We start from the raw sequence: 13,233 nt of genomic DNA, 5'->3' as shown, positions 1-13,233 counted from the left end.
ATCAGACTGTGTGAATAAATATTTCAGACTCTTATGATCGGAATAAATCACAAACTGTTCACCGTACAGATAATGACTCCATATTTTCAATGCATGCACAATGACAGCCAATTCTAAATCATGAACTGGATAACAAGTCTCATGTGGTTTCAATTGACGAGATTCATACGCAATCACGCGTCCATTTTGCATCAAAACACAACCCAGTCCATTCAAAGAAGCATCTGTACAGACAACAAATCCACCTGAGCCTGAAGGTAATGCTAGTACTGGAGCCGTAGTCAATTTTTCTCTTTCAAAGTCTGAAAACTAGCTTCACATTCCTCAGTCCACACAAAACGTCGATCTTTTTGCGTCAATATAGTCATAGGCCTAGCTATTTCGGAAAATCCCTTGATGAAACGCCTATAATATCCAGCCAAACCCAAAAAACTACGAATCTCAGAGACATTGGTTGGTCGAGACCAATTAAGAACAGCTTCAATTTTACTAGGATCGACAGATACCCCTTGTGCTGATATCACATGTCCTAGAAATAATACTCTGTCCAGCCAAAATTCACACTTCGAAAACTTAGCATATAATTGTGATGTTCTGAGTATCTGAAGAACTAATGTTAAATGTTCTTTATGCTCCTTCCTTGACTTAGAATAAATCAAAATGTCATCAATGAAAACGATAACAAATCGATCTATAAAATCCCGAAACACACGATTCATTAAATCCATAAAAACCGCTGGAGCATTAGTCAACCCGAAAGGCACAACTAATAATTCATAATGTCCGTAACGCGTTCGAAATGTTGTCTTGGAAATATCTTCCTCTCTAACTCGAAGTTGATGATATCCGGAACGAAGATCAATTTTAGAATATACAGATGTACCCTGCAACTGATCAAACAAGTCATCAATTCGTGGCAAAGGATACTTATTCTTCACAGTAGCCTGATTCAATTGCCGATAATCGATGCACATTCTCATCGTTCCGTCTTTATTCTTCACAAACAAGACTGGAGCACCCCAAGGTGATACACTTGGTCTAATATAACCTTTTTCCAGCAAATCTTGCAATTGCGTCTTGAGTTCTTTCAATTCTGCTGGAGCTAATCGATATGGAGCTCGGAAAATAGGACTTGTCTCTGACATTAATTCAATGCTAAGATCTATTTCCCTTTGAGGCGGAAAACCCGAAATCTCATCAGGAAATACATTAGGAAAATCCTTAACGACAGGAATATCTGAAACTTTTAATTTCTCTTCCTTCGTCGCATCTAGAGCATAAATCATAAATCCTTCATTTCCTATCGACAATAATCTAAACATTTCCATTGCCGATACTAATGGAATGCGAGATTGTGAATCACTACCATAAAAATTCCACTTATTGCCATAATACGGTCTAAATCTCACAATGCCATGGAAACAATCAACCATAGCTCTATAATTCATCAGTGTATCCATACCCAAGATACAGTCAAAATCAGACATAGCTAGTTTGATTAGATTGGTTATCAAGATCTTATCCTCAAATCTAATCACACAATTCAAAATTATCTCATTAGACATCAAGAAAACACCAGCAGGAGTAGCAACAGACACAGTATCCAATAACGGAGTAAAAGCAATCTCATGCTCATCAGCAAATGTAACAGATAAAAATGAATGAGATGCTCCTGTGTCTATCAAGATACGTGCAGGATACTCAAAAATATAACAAAAAATACCTGCAATAACTCCCCCAGGTGCATCTTGTGCCTGATCCCGAGTCATAGCATGGACTTGAGCCTGCTGTGGACCTGGAAAACGCTGCTGACTCTGAGGAGATGGATACCTAGGCTGCTGAGTGGACTGTACTGGAACATAAGGCTGTGTAGGAGCAAACTGTGGTACATGAGCATATGGTCTGAATGATGGTCGTCCAGAAAACTGGCCAAACTGTTGTGGCTGAAATTGCAGTCTGCATTTGGACATACTCGAGATGAATGTCCAGCCTGCACACAAGTATAACAAGTTCCTGGAAATCCTGTACAATGTGCACTCAAATACTTACCACCACATCTGTCACAGTACACCCTACCAGACGATCCAACTGAACTTTCTGCACGACTACCACTGGAACTCGATAAACTAGACTGCTGTTTCTTTTTAAATGGTTTCCCCTTAGCTTTAAACCAAGGCCTTTTCGCTTGCTGAGAAGATTGAATAGGCTGATATGAAGGTAAACCCATTGGTGTCTGTGAACTACTTCCAGCTCCTTGAGGACTAGCTGCTGGGATTGATTGTGGTTCACCCCTGAGTAGACTTGCTTCAATCTTCTTTGCCTTTTCTACCACTTTCATATAAGTCGATGGAGTTCCAGTAGTTACCAACGTATGAATCGTTCGTGTAAGCCCCTTCAGAAAATGTGAAAGCTTTGACCGATCATTATTTGCAACATGTGGGACATAAGGCAAAAGAGCAGAAAATTGAGAAGCATATTCAGCAACAGATTTATTGCCTTGCACCAACAGATTAAATTCGTCTTCTTTAGCAGAATAATAAGATGGTGGTGCATATTCTTGTGCAAACTGCTTACAAAATACTTCCCATGTGATTTTTTCACCAGAATCAGAAAATGTTTCTGCTGTCGTTTCCCACCAAAGTTGCGCTCGGTCTTTAAGTTGAAAAGGAACTAACTTCAGTCGAATATCATCAGGATATTCTAGTCCATTAAACATATTGTTGAGACTTTTCAACCAACTAGCAGCTTTCTCACTTCCTTCATTACCAAAGAACTTTTGCGGACGCAACTCCTGAAATTGAGAAATTATTAATCGTATTCCTCCCATTTTCTCAGTCAATTGGGCTATTGGATCATCCTCAGCCTGAATCTCTTTTCCTTTGTCAGGATTTACCCGTGGTTGTTGTTCTACCTCTAATTCCACATCTTTCGGAGGCTGAACAGCTGGTCGACCACGTCTTCCCCTGACAATATCATCAAGATTTATAACATTTTCCGCTGCAGACTCTTCTACAACTTCCTTCCCTTTTCTACCTCTTCCTCCTGGTGCCATTCTACAAGACACAAGGATTTAAATACAGACAAAAATATCTTAACAAACAGAAAACTATGATAGGAACTCAGAGTTCTAATAGAATTCATAAACTAATTCTAAAGCCAAGAACTACTGGTTCTAACAAATACGTTCAAAAATAAACACTACAAGTAAGTCACGTAAGAACAAGTAGTCACACACATACGCAACCATTTTGTTAGTGTCTAAACTCGAGTGTCCTAGACTCTAATTCGAGCATATCCCAGTATACGCTCTGATACCAAATGAAAGGGTCCGTGTCCTGATTTAATATTTAATGATCAAACAACCAGGATTAATTAATGTAAACAGCGAAAACGAGTTAAAAATTTGCGTTTGGGCCTACAGAAATTTCGGCATGACCTATTCATAAATAGGACATCCCAAAAACCTGTACAACACAACCAGCAATATATACTCGAAAATAGAGTCACAACTCCAATTTACAAACCTATAGCCGCACTGGCCAGGACTAAACACATGCAGAGCCGGCAAGGCTCGATCACACAAATAACAATTCAAAACAAGGTCCAAACCTATTTATACAGATACACAGGGCATCACCCTGGCAAATATAAAACTTGCTAAACTGATATATATATATACATATATCTGGGAACTCGGCTCCACGCTCGCCTCACTGGGTACCACTAGATGACGCTCCACCAGATGCGTCAAATCCCCCTGGATAACCTGTTATGGAATCACAAACAACCACAGCATAAAAAGAAAACAGGGGTCGGACCCCAGTACGACGAACTATAAAAATTACGACAAATATAACTGACATGAATAAAATCAAGTACAATGCAATGAAATGCAATGTAATGCGTGACATGTATCAATGAAATAAGGGATACCAAAAGGAGTCCAAATAATCGTATCACAATAATCTCAGTGGCCACCCGTGCCAGGAACGCAGCAGACCTCGAATCATCACTGCTAATCCATACACGTAGCATCGGAGGGTGACAGGAGCGACCCGTCCAGCCTCATGCTGTCATCAGGAGTGTCGTACGTAGCATCGGAGGGCGACAGGAGCTACCTGTCCGTGCCTCATGCTATCTCAGGAGTGCACTAAAACAATGTCACTCGCTCCATGATGACTCAATATATCTCAAGAGATCAATATCAATAGCAATCAAAGGAGTCAAGGCTCAACGTGCTATGTAAACTTGTAAATGAGTGAATGCAATCATATAATCCACGTAAGCACATAAAACACGTTATCACTCATTACAAAATACTTAATATCATTACATGCCATTATAGGCGTCGTAATATAAACAGCTCATACGTACCTCAACCAACACTTAATTACCACAGAAATATCTCAAGTAATATTCGAATACTCCAATCCTGTGAAAAACCATTTATTTCACATCAATTCCTATTTTCGTTTACAAATCTGACAATTATCGGAACTAAGTCTAAAAATCAAACTAACAGTTCCAAATATTCTTCATATTCAGTCATCCTATCCATGTCTAAATCTCGATAAATGACTCTAAAAGTCGAAATATCAACATATTCAGATTCTGAATATTTCCAGAAAATTCCCAAAATTTTTAAATATTATATATATCAATTCTAACACATCAAAACATCTAAAACTTGATTTCAAGACTTCTAAAATTCGAAATTCCCAATAAAATAAATCTGGAAATTTGAAATAATGCTCCAATAATTTCTGAAAAATATCCAATACCTTCAATCGAGTCCGATATAATACCTACAACCAATAATAAATCAAATATCAATTATCGAAAGTCAATCGAATCAAAATTCCCAAAATTCGAAACCCTAACTACTGAAAATAACCTCAAAGCTTGGAATTAAAGGTCTAACCAACTAACACAACCTACCCCTAAACTCCGGCGACGATCGGCGGTGGCAAACGGCGGCGAACGGACGGCGGCTGTTGACGTCGGGTTTTTAAAACAGCGACAAATTCTTACGAACTTGGTATCAAAAGAAAGCTCTCGTCGCGAGGATTCCGGAACTATATTTATTTTCGAAAATCGATAACCGACGGAAAAGTTACGGCGATTTGAAGAAATGAAGAAATTTTAAAAACAAAGAAACAGAAGGAAGGATACGGAGGGAGAGAGACGGTGGAGAGAGAGAGTTTATTATATATATATATATATATATATTATATTTATATATAGATATGTATTAGTTTAATGTGTGTTTTATTTTATTCATTCGGGGTTCAAACTTAATCCGGTTTGAGTTATTTCAACTCTTGTGTGCTCTATAAATAACATATTCATTATAAATACATATTTTTAACACACAAATTAATTAATATATTAATATCGGGTCCTTACAGGTATATTAGTAAAGGAGTGTAAAAAAATATTACTAAATATGATATATGACTATATATTAGGGACAAAAAAAACGTGAACAATATAATTGGAACGAATGGAGTATTCAATTAGTAACGTTCACTCCACGTCATTTCAATTCAAATTCCCAATAATACATATATACGAATTTAAATCAGATTTATATATGTTTATATATATTTGACACCCCTATTAATTATTTTGTTATTTGGTTCGGGAGAAAGTCTATGCTACCCCAAGGACACTGCCTTTGGGGTGACGTGGCAGAGTATGATTCGTTAAAATCAGTGGGGCCCACGTGGGGCCCATTAATTTTAACCAATCACGAATTGCTACGCCACCCAAGGGCACTATTTGAACGAGCAATTTGATTTTCCCAATACTTACATACAATTAAATTTTATAATTGTTTGACCATCAAAAGTTGTAGTGATGTAGATTTAAAATTTTGAAGAAGGATTTCTTGTTGTGCAGGTTGAGTAGATGCTACTCGCAGGGTAGTGCCCTGCGGATGACGTGACGGCTCATGATTGGTTAAAATCAATGAACCTCACGTGAGATCCACTCATTTTGACCAATCATGAGGTTACAGGTCACCCGCAGGGTAGTGCCCTGCGGGCAGCATGTACTAAACCGTGCATAACATCGTATCCAAAATCAAAACTTTTCGTGATCAATCTATTCACGTGGGAAAAAAAAACTCCCACAAGAATTAATTTTTTTATTTCTTTGGAGGAAAATGTATTTCAAGATCGAACGTGTTTAAAACGAAATTGAGATGTAATTCGTAATTGAGCTGGTCGACCTTGATGTGAGCTAGGGTTTCGAAAAATAAATTTTTGAGACGGAATTTTCAGTATTAAATCTATGAGAAACAAAAATATAATATGAAAAATGGATATTTTTGTTTTGAAAATTAGTACTTTATACTCCACTCTAATTGTTTCTAATTCACCATATTACATATTTTTTTCCATTTTATTTTCTCTCTTACATACCAACTCAATTTCAACAACTATTAACTTTCATTTTAATATCTTTCTTTTTTTTTTTTTGACAAAATTTTTGGTAAAATTAGAAAATAAGATATAATTTTTTAATATCTTTCTTTTTTTTTTTGACAAAATTTTTAATATCTTTTTAAAAAATTATATCTTATTTTCTAATTTTACCACATGCATAATGTGTGTCATGATTCACTAGTATGTGTGTCTCTGTGTGTGTATTACTAATAACATTATGAGAAAACTAATTATAAAAACTCTTTGGTTTTTCTAGGTTAGGTATGTTTTAGAGAGCTACTTGACCAAAATATCATCTAAATCACTCATAGTCTATGCATATTATTTTAAAGGCTTATACTATTCACTTAATTTTATTTCTTGATAAAAATTGGGAATCAAAATTATTTTAAAAATTATATAATATAATATTTGTATATTTAAATAACACAACGGGTACACAAAAACTGTGTACTATATATAGCGATAGGCAGTGGTTGAGAAATCACTTTCAAGGAAGAAGAAAGAGGAAACGGAGTGATGTGAAGCAGAAAAGGGCACATGGGTATCATATTTTCTTGACCTGAAATGAAAATTTCTTTAATACTCCTTTTATTTTAGAATAGAAATGAAATATTCTTTAATTTGTAATTAATTTATATTACATAAAAAATTAATTTGTGAAATGATATTCATACATTTGAGTACTTATATTATATTATATTATATTATATTATATTATATATCCGTTAAGATACAGGCAAAAAATCATGATATATAAATTGCATTTGACCTTATCTGAATACCTCTTATATTCAAAAATCGATAACATCAGATTATTTAGGATCTGATTTGGACGAAATTAATAACTTAATTTGAAGAGTTTTTTGATGTATGGATTTCAATAATACCAACTGAATTGATAGGAATTAATCTGAACATCACCTAATTAAATCTATACAGAGGATTCAAATATATTTTATATATTATGAATTTTAAATTCATAAATGACCCCATTCAACAAACCTAGAGAACCTCTTACATAAGAAACTCGAAGTTGCACATTATAGTAGATCGTAGCAGTGTAATTTAAATATTTTAATTCTCAATCCACGTTCCGATTTCTCTCTAGACAAGAACAATTATTTCACCATAATAATCTGTTTCTCAATAATTGCACTTCTTGTAATTAATTAATTAGAATCGAACCCGTGAACTTGACATTAAACTAATTGTAGATTTAAGCGTGTCACTTTATCAAAAGTTATAGCTAGTCGAAACGGTGTAACTCAAATATTAATTTGCTTGTGTGCATTTGTTTTTGCATTTTATGTGGATGACATTGAAAAAGAAGAAGAGGAGGTTTCGAACAAATTCATATATATACTTACTCAAATTCGTAAATAAAATTTAATTTCACTTCGAAATATTATTCGCAATAAAATAAGGACCATAGTTAAAATTTACAAAAAATGTATATATAGTATTATAGAATCAAATAATAAATCAAAACTGAACAGATCGAAGATGAAAACATGGATCCATCCCATTCCAAAGGGGAGCCTTTCAGCTCCCAACTAATAAAGTCACGTCATAGTCTTTAAAATTAGATAAAATTAAATGGGTTCCACTTCACCATTATCACCCAATTCAAGGCTTGCTGGATCCCACTTTTCACAACTTTTTGTGTGTGTGCATATATTATCTATTTATTTTATTACGTTATTTATTTAAGTGATTGTATGTATGGTTTCACACTTTATATTGTGGGTGTCTATATAATATTCTCTCTTTTGTCTTAATTGTATTAAAATATGCTGACTTCTGGTTTCTTCGTAGAAAGGAACATTAAACACAAACTTTATAGCTACCTCTTGTGTTTAATTCCTAAGTCCTACTCTAGTTGACCTTAATTAGTTGCTCTGAATTTATGAAGGCTCCTCGTGAATTTTATTATACCTCATATAATATATATCTATATTGTTGAAAATATATATAAATATATATTATTATTTATTGTTGAATGTTGAAGGTTGAAAGTTGAAAATTGAGTTGTAAAATATTGAAAATTAGTGTGTGATGATGTAATTAATGATGTATTAATTTTTGACTAATCTCCAATTGAGATCTATAAATAGGTCTCTCTATTTGTGTAGAAAAACACAATTGTGAAGAGAGAAAAATTTTATAAAGTGTAGAATTTTAAGTTTTTGAGTTTTTACTTTTTACCGTAAATTTTTACTTTTTCACAACACGTTATCAGCACGATCGCTCGAAGGTTCTCTATATTTTCCGACGCTCCAAAATACAAGAAGAAGTCAAAAATATTCAACAAGTAAGAATTTTTATTTTACTGTTTATATATTTTTATTGTGTATATATTAATATATAATATCATGTTATGAAAAAAAAATAAGTTTTTTTTCAAAACTTGTTATAAATCCTGGGAGGATGTTAAGACGACATCCCACACTCCCGGTAAGGGATACGACAAGTATAAAAGCCTCTAAGGTTTTTAAACAATAACGTGATATATATTTATTATGTATATATATATTAACTATATTAATATATAATTTCATGTTATTATATAAAAGGTTGTCTATGACACTGACCTTATAATAACGTGATATGATATATATTATTGTGTATTTATATACTAACCATATTTGTATAATCTCATGTTATTATATAAAAGGTTGTCTACGACACCGATCTTATAATAATGTGATATGATATACTATACCTGACTTTATACTAACTATATTGGTATAATTTCACAACATTATATAAAAGGCTGTCTACGACACTGACCTTATAATAATGTGATATGATATACATAATTATTTAATTATGATTATCATTATATGCATTACATGATTATCACGAATTTTTATTCAACACATACTCAATTTTTTCTTTACCCCCAACGGTCACAAACGGTAACAAAACGGCTAGTTTTTGCCCTATAAATATGTTCACTCAAACTCATTTTCAATCACACCAAATTCATTCTTTCTCTCAAAATATTTTATCCTCGGTTTTTTCGAAGATGGAGATGATGACATTTATAAGGATATTTTTCATAACGACTATGATCATCATGCTCACGAGTCTTTTACTCACCAGCGATTTTCCAACACATATTTTTTCTCTATTTGTATACGCACTTGTAATTTACGTTCTTCCATTATTTTGTATTGTCATATTTATGGAAATTAACTAATAAAATGCATTGTTATTTTCTAGTACCACCATGTCGAACTTGGCGAAACTCGAATTCATTGCACTTGATATAACCGGAAAGAATTATATGCCATGGACCCTCGATGTAGAAATGCATCTCGAGTCATTGGGTCTTAACGAAACTATCAAAGAAAATAACATATCATCCTCACAAGATAAAGCAAAAGCGATGATATTTTTACGCAGACATCTTGATGAGGGGTTGAAATGTGAATATTTGACCGAAAAAGACCCAATGATTTTGTGGAAAGGGTTAAAAGAACGTTTTGAGCATATACGGGAAGTTATACTTCCGACCGCACGAGATGAATGGAATACTTTAAGATTCCAAGATTTTAAAAAGGTGAGTGATTATAATTCTGCGATGTATCGAATTGTCTCACAGCTGAAATTTTGTGGACATAATATTACTGAGATGGAAATGCTTGAAAAGACATTTTCCACATTCCACGCATCAAATATAACTCTACAACAGCAATATAGAGTGCGTGGATTTTCAAGATACTCAGAACTCATCGCATGTTTACTCGTGGCAGAAAAGAATAATGAATTGCTCATGAGAAATCATCAGTCCAGACCTACTGGTTCAACGGCATTTCCTGAAGCAAATGTCGTAAGTAAAAATGAAAACCAAAATCAAAGATATAGACAAGATTTTGATCGAGGTCGTGGACGAGGACGTGGGCGTGGACGTGGGCGTAGAAATGATCGCGGTCGTGGTCGAGGCCGTGGATTTGAAAATAAAAGAGATAGTTATTTCAATAACTCATCTCAAAGGAACGTCACGAACCACCCACAAAAGAGGCAGCATGATAATACGGGTGAAAATGAAAATCATCCAAAAAGAACTGAGAGTGTTTGTTATAGATGTGGCACTCCAGGACATTGGTCAAGAACTTGTCGAGCCCCTGAGCATCTGTGTAAGCTCTATAAAGATTCAATAAAGGGGAAAGAAAAAAAGACCAATTTTACTGAAAACATTGACCATGCAAGTGGTTCAATGAATTTAGATGCTGCCTACTTTTTGAATGATTTCGAAGATATTGATTAAATATACTGGTGGGAAAAGAATGTAACAATGTAATTTTTATTTTATAAAACATATTATATTTTGCATGTATTGTTTGCATGTATCTTTCTTAATTCATTTTATTGCATATTGTTTTTGAAGATCATTATGGAAAATGCTATGATCAAAGATGGAAATAATGCACTGGAAGTTTGCATACCAGATAGTGGTACAACGCACACTATCCTCAGAAATGAAAAATATTTCTTGGAATTAAAACCAACAAAAACAATGGTGAATACAATATCAGGTCCTGTAGACTTGATTGAAGGATGTGGCAAAGCACAATTTTTGTTACCTAATGGTACAAAATTTTTGATAAATAGTGCTTTATATTCACCACGATCACAAAGAAATTTGTTGAGTTTTAATGATATATATTCTCATGGTTATGATACGGAAACAATAACCGAAGGAAATGAGAAATATATGTGTCTTACTACATATAAATCAGGAAAGAAATATGTAGTTGAGAAATTATCAATGCTCCCTACTGGATTGCATTATACACATATAAGTCCAATCGAATCAAATATGGTTATTGGAAATTCTTCAATACTAACAAATTGGCATGATCGATTGGGACATCCTGGTTCAATAATGATGCGAAGGATTATAGAAAATACAAGTGGCCATCCACTGCAAGACCAGAAGATCTTTCAGAATAATAAGTTTCAGTGTAAGGCATGTTCTCTGGGGAAACTTATTATAAGACCATCACCAGCTAAAATCCAAAAGGAATCACCCATATTTCTTGAACGTATTCAAGGTGATATTTGTGGGCCAATTCATCCACCATGTGGACCATTTCGATACTTTATGGTATTGATCGATGCCTCTAGCAGATGGTCACATGTATGTTTATTGTCCACTCGGAATGTGGCATTTACAAAATTGATGGCTCAAATAATAAAATTGCGGAATCAATTTCCCGAATATACGATCAAGAAAATAAGACTTGATAATGCTGGAGAATTTACTTCCCAGACTTTTAACGACTATTGTATGTCGATGGGAATTACTGTTGAACATCCTGTAGCTCATGTTCATACACAAAATGGATTAGATGAATCATTGATTAAACGTCTGCAGTTGATTGCTAGACCAATGATTATGAGAACGAAACTCCCTATTTCTATATGGGGACATGCAATTTTACATGCTGCTGCATTGATTCGCATCAGGCCAAGTGCATATCATAAACACTCCCCATTGCAGCTTGTATTTGGCAAAGAACCAGATATTTCTCATTTGAGAATTTTTGGATGTATGGTGTATGTGCCTATTGCACCACCTCAAAGAACAAAAATGGGACCTCAAAGAAAGAATGGTATTTATATCGGCTATGATAGTCCATCAATCATTAGATATCTTGAGGCTCAGACAGGCGATGTGTTTACAGCACGGTTTGATGATTGTCATTTTGATGAAAATAACTTCCCAATGTTAGGGGGAGAAAAAAAAACACATCGAAAAAGAAATCACATGGTATGTACCATCATTATTACATTTGGATCCTAGAACTAAACAATGTGATAAAGATGTACAGCAAATTGTGCATTTGCAAAGAATAGCAAATCAAATGCCAGATGCATTTGCAGACACAAAAGGGGTAACAAAATCATATATATCTGCTGTAAATGCCCCTGCTCGAGTTGAAATTCCAAAGAAACAAAATGAAGACATTCATGATGTCATAAAACGCCTGAAGCGTGGAAGGCCAATCGGTTCAAAGGATAAAAATCTTCGGAAAAGAAAATACATAGAGAAAAATGATGATCAGAAAATAGAAAATGGTGTTCCAGAAGAAACACACGATGATGAAAATATTCTGTCAGAACCACAAACTGACGAGAATCATGAAATCTCTATCAATTATATTAATACTGGAAAAATATGGAACCGAAAGAATGTACAAGATATTGATGAGATATTTTCGTACAATGTGGCATGTGACATCGTAAATGAAGATAATGAACCAAAATCTTTTGGTGAATGCAAAACTCGAAAGGATTGGTCAAAATGGAAAGATGCCATCCAGGTTGAATTAAATTCGCTAAATAAACGTAGTGTTTTTGGACCTATAGTCCTTACACCTAAAGGTGTTAAACCTGTTGGGTACAAATGGGTTTTTATTCGAAAGAGAAATGAGAAAAATGAAATAGTGAGATATAAAGCTCGACTTGTTGCACAAGGTTTTTCTCAAAGACCTGGAATTGATTATGAAGAAACATATTCTCCTGTTATGGATGCAATTACGTTTCGGTATTTGATCAGTTTAGCAGTGTCTGAAAACTTGGACATGCGTCTAATGGATGTTGTTACAGCTTATTTATACGGATCACTTGATAGTGATATATACATGAAAATCCCTGAAGGATTTAAGATGCTAGAAGCACAAAGTTCAGAACCCAGAGAATTTTATTCTGTGAAATTACAAAGATCATTGTATGGGTTAAAGCAATCCGGCCGAATGTGGTATAATCGGCT

General features: G+C 34.2%; 1 long non-coding RNA gene across 2 annotated transcripts; it reads right to left on the bottom strand.

The window, feature by feature from the left end:
* Positions 1 to 3,465: 3,465 nt before the first annotated feature.
* Positions 3,466 to 5,158, bottom strand: LOC140872348 (uncharacterized). 2 transcript variants are annotated; one of them, XR_012147791.1, is made up of 4 exons: positions 4,939 to 5,158; positions 4,782 to 4,805; positions 4,375 to 4,432; positions 3,466 to 3,766 (listed from the first exon to the last, which is right to left on the bottom strand). It is a non-coding gene; the product is annotated as an uncharacterized lncRNA (long non-coding RNA). The 2 variants fall into 2 exon arrangements; XR_012147790.1 differs by having other exon boundaries at positions 3,466 to 4,432.
* Between the last annotated feature and the right edge of the window lie 8,075 nt (positions 5,159 to 13,233).

Source organism: Henckelia pumila, unplaced genomic scaffold, assembly GCF_033568475.1.
Source record: "Henckelia pumila isolate YLH828 unplaced genomic scaffold, ASM3356847v2 CTG_461:::fragment_3, whole genome shotgun sequence".
NCBI classification, from domain to species: Eukaryota; Viridiplantae; Streptophyta; class Magnoliopsida; order Lamiales; family Gesneriaceae; genus Henckelia; species Henckelia pumila.
This window is presented reverse-complemented; position numbering and strand designations above follow the sequence as displayed.